At 46.0% G+C, this 6000-nt stretch overlaps 1 protein-coding gene across 1 annotated transcript in view; it reads left to right on the top strand.

The window, feature by feature from the left end:
- The first annotated feature begins 4698 nt into the window (after positions 1 to 4698).
- The window catches only part of ARMH4 (armadillo like helical domain containing 4), a 115975-nt gene continuing 114673 nt past the window's right edge, over positions 4699 to 6000 (top strand). The window contains exon 1 of the mRNA XM_047738088.1: positions 4699 to 4833. The gene's annotated coding sequence lies outside the window, so the exon portion shown is untranslated. The remainder of the gene's footprint in view (positions 4834 to 6000) is intronic.

Below are 6000 nucleotides of genomic sequence, written 5' to 3'. Positions count from 1 at the left end.
CTTGGTAAAGCCATTCTCTTTAATTCTATCCTTAGTAGAGGCTGAGAAGAGTAAACGAGCTTCCTTTGTAACATAGGCTGTAGATAATGTATACCATTCAGTCAGGAATAATTATCTCATGCTCATTATTTAAGATAAGGAATCTATTAAAATCACTGATTTATTTATCATTAGGCATACAAAAAAAGAGACAAGGATGGAGATGACTCTTGTCTGACAGCGTGAGAAGTAATTCATAGGTTTTCTAGAGTTATAAATGTCATTTTGAATGTAGTTATTCACAATGGCCAATTCATTTAAGATTAAAGGGTACATTAGACCTTTGATGTTCACATCTCTTAAAAAGAATTTCTACAGGGCACCTGGGTGGCTCAGTCAATTAAGTGTCTGCCTTTGGTTCAGGTCATGATCCCAGGGTCCTGGGATCAAGCCCCACATCCGGCTCCCTGCTTAGCGGAGAGCCTGCTTCCCCCTCTTCCTTTATAGCGCCCCCCCCCCTCCAGCTTGTGCGCTCTCTCTCTCTCTCTCTGTGTGTGTCAAATAAATAAAATCTTTTTTTAAAAAAGAATTTTTATAGTCTCACAAGGACATTATTTATGGCTAGGAAAAAAAGGGATGAGATTGCTTTCTTGTAAATGTTTTCATCCTTGACTTTATCTAAAAAGTTTCTGTTTAAATGGTCTGTACTGTTAGAAATTTTGTTTTTGTATCGTGTTGGTAGTCCTTTCCTCTCTTATCGTGCTTTTTCAAGGCAACAGAGAAAATTCCATTTGTTAGAATGGAATCAGAAAGTTCAGGGCCCGAAAAAAAATCTAACACTTAATAAGAGAATATGGAAAATAACAGATTTTATTTTATTTATTATTATTTTTGAAAATAACAGATTTTCAAAAGTAGGGAATGTAAAGCATATACTATTCTGCTTCTACAATGATAAGGCTTCTTGGGGAGAGTAGAGAAGCAGGAAGATTCATTTGGGTGTTCGATAATAAGAGTTAAAGATAGATAAATATAGAGGGCTGTTAACAGTTAAAAGCAACTACAGTGTATATAAACTTGCTGTTCCAAAGCTTTCTTTAAGGAAAATGATTTTCTTATCGGATTTATTCTACTTCCCCATTTTTCCAATAAAGGGCATACTAAAGACATAATTTAGTGTGAGGTAAAAATCTAAGCTCATTAGCAGCAAAGTAGGTCATGTCAAGTATTCTGAGGATTTTGGTTGCAATGAAAACAGCTATCAGAGTTAATAAAACAGATTCTACCGATGTTACCATTATTTACATCATCATCACCACAACCATCAAATATTTATTGAATACCCAGAGTGAGTGGAGTATTCTTAGCAAGACTATTTCACACCGAAATCTGTTCCTGGGAATTTCAACTTAAAAAATTAAAAGCGGCTGGGAAGTCTCCAACACAGCTAGGGTCAGAGAGTAGCTGGGTAGGAAACATTGGGAGATGTTGAGAAGCTTGTGTTCATAAACTTGTAGGAAGGTCAGAAAGGAAAGACTACCTTTTTTTTTTTTGTTTGTTTGTTTTTTAAATTTTATTTATTTATTTGGCAGAGAGACAGAGAGAGAGAGGGAACACAAGCAGGGGGAGTGGGAGAGGGAGAAGCAGGCTTCCGGCTGAGCAGGGAGCCCAATGTGGGACTCCATCCCAGGACCCTGGGATCATGACCTGAGCCAAAGGCAGCCGCCTAACGACTGAGCCGCCCAGGTGCCCCAAAAGACTACCTTTTGTAGTGAAGACTTAAATATGTAATTGGCAAATGACTTCTACTCTATACAGCAGCTCCTGTTCTCCTTCCATGGCCAGACCTCTTTGCTGGGTGTCTTGGGAATCTATAAGAACAACACATCCAAGGAAGGCGTTTTACAGAATTCAGAAATAAAGGGAGGGAAAACCACAGGGAAAGACAGCAACAGTTGTGAGGAGATTTCCAGGTAAATTCAGCCTTCCAGGAAGATTTTTTTCCTCACAAGCTTCTTTCATTTCATTTTGTTCTGTTGCCTCAAGTGCTTGTTGCTCATGTTATTTCAAATGAAAATAAAACAAAACAAATAAAACTAAAAACATCCTCAGGAAACAGTGGTGAAGTCTGGAGAAGTCCTGCCAGCTGGTTTTCAAGTGCCTTTATGTGAGTCTTTAAGTGGTACTTACCTTGGTGACATCAGCTCCACTCAGGGTCTCCTTCTTGCTTTTGCAAGACCAGAAACCCAATTTTTGTGGGCATTGAAAGCAGATTTGTTACAAACAGACATACATAATCCAGCTCACATATATTTATTCCAGCTGTGTCGTAGTGGCATTACACATGGGAAATCAAGCTGTCAGGTAGTTACTTGGTACATGGGAATCCGAGTATAGAGAATTAGTTGGTACACTGTGAAACACCTCTACCCAGTTTAATGATAGCCTTATCAAGGACACCATAATGCTCAAGGCTGCATTGCCAAGATTCTCCTTTCCAGATGGTATTTGAATGGACATTGTCCACTCCTGGCTCTTGGGGTTGGTTATGCGGTTGTTTGTTACATGTGACCAATTCCTTTCCGACACAAAGGCTTTTACCAACCAGGATGAAGTAATCATCGAATACTGCGAAGTTTATCAGGTAAAATATCGGATGCTCAGCGAAACCTGAATTTCAGATTAATAATAGTTTTAGCATAAACATGTCCCAAATACTGGGAGGACATTCTCTATTTTTGTTTACTAAATCTGGGAATACCAAAACTTCCATTCCTGCGCTTCCTTTCTTATTACTTTGATTGGAGTTTTGGGTGTTCCCAGATTTTCTTAACACACACATACAATTTCTTGCTTCACCCATAAAAGGCTAATATTCACTGTGAGTGGATTTATTGATCTGACTTTTAGATACAGCTTTCCCTGATTTAAATTTGTGTGTGTGTTGGGGTGGGAGAGTGGGTCTTATTACCACTGCCATGTACCAATAGCAGCTGTTGAGATAAACTGCATGAATCAGAGTTGTTTACAGCAATACAAACCATTTGGGGAAGGATAAAGGATGAGTATAAACGAGTTCCAATAAGATCACTTTCACTATATAGCTGAATGACTGTATGGAGGAAAAGGAAAATAAGAATTCTACTATGGGAGAAGGGTAATTTTTGAGAATGGAAAACTGAGTGTAAGGCAAATCTGGGGAGCAGAGCTATGTCTTTGGGACTCAGTATTGTGGGTTTCAAAAGGACAACACTAGTATGTTAGAAAGGGATGCAAGGTGGGAGGCAGGTAGATTTCAAAGAAACTTTGGACATTTCAAACATGATATAAGACAGGCCTTAGATGCCTGGGTAGCTGTAAATAACTTCTCCTATTCTGTTTGGTCCTCTGATTCAACCTGATTGGTCAGGTTGTTATTTATTAGTGCTAGTATTTACGTGCATTTGGGTCAAGTAGACCCAGTTTTGTGGTCTGTCTAGCTGGGAATATTACCGTACTAAGATTGTTTGTGTGAGATGTGGTGTAAATTTCAAACACCTGAAATAAAAATAAAATGTTGAAACACAACTTGGTCAGGCTGAGAGCATGGCTTATCCACCTGGTGGGTATTGAATTCAGGTAGAAGGGCAGGTCACAGTATAATGTATTATATTGTATTACATTGAATATACATAAAAACAGATCTTATATATTCAAGTCAATTCAATCACATTCCATTCAACAACTATTTGTTGACAAAGATAATCTCTTCTAAAGAGAGGTGCAATGGGTAAGATAACAGTGCATCTCTGAGATTGTTCTAGGTGTGTGGGTTCAAAGGTAAACAAGACCTCGCTGGGTCCTGAGGGTGTACAAATTACTACAAAACAGGACCAAGACAGCTATTGTAAAGAAGGGAATTAATAAGTACAGGAGATAATGTATGTGAAAAGTTATAATGTATGTGAAAAGTGCTTTGCAAATGCGGGTTCTATGGGGGTTGGTCTATAAAGGGCCTTTGGATTCCTGACCTTTTTACCCGCAATGAGAGTTAACGGAAAAAGTAAACTGAATCATTGACAAAATCAAGGATGGGGGGCAACTCACACAGCCTTCAGCCTCAACTTCGTTCCCTGTTAAATGGGGGATTACCATTATTTCTTTCAGGGTTATCGAGTAGATTGAGCTGGCGCTGAAGGCAGCACCTAGCATGTTCCTGGAAGGAGTAAGGGCACGATAAACCATACTTACTAGTTAGCACTTTTAACTTCTCTGAGAAGGCAATACTTTGTTTGGGGCTTCTTTACGCGATCCTAGTTAGGGGCACGCCTACACCGAACAGTTTTCATAATATCCTGCAGCTTCCGACGTGCATCCTTCGCCTTAATCGAGGACCAGAGAAATTCGGGCTCTTCCAGCGAAAACGGTGCTCCGGCCGAACGCACTGAGGGAGTGCCGCCGCAGAATCCCAGGCTTCCAAGAGGGACATCAGGGCAGGGGGGTCTCCAGCGGGGTCCCAGGAGCCGGGACCACAGCGGGACAAGTCCCTCCCATCCCCGGCCCACCCCGACTCGGCCGCGGCGCGGGAGCGGAGGCGGGGAAGTGGGCGCAGAGGGGCGTGAGGCAACGGCATCGGGTGTCAGTGCCAGCGGAGGCGGGGCGGGCACATTTTCCCGCCGCCCAATCCCCAGCTCTCGTCGTGGCCTCATGAATAAGCAACAAAGCGGAGCGTCCTCCCCCTGGCGTCCCAGACGGCTGAGGGAGCCGCCGCCGCCGCCGCCGCTGCCGCCGCTGCCGCCGCAGGGGCCGCGCCGGGGATGCCCAGCGCGGGCGCCACCGCTCTCCTCCGCGCGCTGCTCCGCTGAAGGCGCACAGGTGAGCACGGGCCCGACTCCCGGCGCTCGGGCGGCCGCGCCTGCAGAAGCTGCTCGGGGCAGAGACGGAGCCGGAGCCCCGGGCGGCGCGGGGTCGCCCCGGGAGCGCTGCGGTCCGGGGAGCGCGGCAGTCCGGGGAGCGCCAGGCGTGCGCCCCGAGCCCCCACCCAAACGCTGTGCCCCGGCGCGGGGTGCGCGGGGGTAGCTCGGGGCGCGCCCGGCGCGGCGCGCAGGCCTCGAAGGACTCGCCGCGCTCCTCGCTCCAGCCCAGCCTCCCGGCTCCGCACCAGCGCGCGGGCCTTTGTGCTGGCGGGGCTTGCTGGGCTGGCTGCTTTTGTGTGGGCTTTCCTTTCTTCTCTCCCTCCCCTCCCCGTCTCACGGCTGTGGTGAAGTTCCTGAAGACTCGGATTTGCTCCTTTCAGAGCATCCATGGTCATGCCCCCGATGCCAGTCAGTGTCCGGCAGCCGAGGAGCGAATGGGGGCTGCGGTGGCCACCGAAACGTGTTCTGCTACTTTGCAGAAAACCAACAGTTGAGCGTTTAGCGCAGAGATGTCACGGAACCTCCTTGCTTAGACCCTGATCAGTCCCCCAGGACGCGGCGGGAGGATGCTGCTTGGAAAGGTCGCTTAACTGGAGAGAGGGCCTGTGGTCTAGACACGGAGGAGGTCAGGCTCTGCCCGAGACTGCAGAATGGTTGGTAGGTGTCGCCTGGAGGTGCCCAGATATCGCACATGGGTCCTGGTCACTGACAGAACCCGACCTTTGAGGTAACAAACATGGAAGCCCTGGCTGGTGAGCCGGCAGAAGGCAGCCGGGGTGAACAAAATCTAGGACTCTCAAGACTTTGGAGTTCTCAAAGATGAGAACTTCATCTGTGCCTTCCCCAGCTGAGCTCGAGGACCTGCTAGGATCTTGGCACCTAATTTCAGTGCAGAGCTGATGTGCAGGAGAGGAGAGAGGATGCTTTAAAGCGGCTGCATTCTTTCTTTGGAAGTTTTAGGTAGAAACTTAAGGGGGAGCCAGGAGTGGTTCACAATACCAATCATAGAGTTCATTCAGGACTGCTTCTGTAGGAAGCCAAATGTGTGGTCAGAATTTGCATGTCTTCCTTTCTTTTTGTGTATTTCCTTGATCACACTGTTGGATTCCAAGGAGAATTGTTGAAG

Source organism: Lutra lutra, chromosome 7 (assembly GCF_902655055.1).
Source record: "Lutra lutra chromosome 7, mLutLut1.2, whole genome shotgun sequence".
In the NCBI taxonomy this organism is placed as follows: Eukaryota; Metazoa; Chordata; class Mammalia; order Carnivora; family Mustelidae; genus Lutra; species Lutra lutra.
The sequence above is the reverse complement of the archived record's forward strand: the minus strand, read 5'-3'. Positions and strand labels throughout refer to the sequence as shown.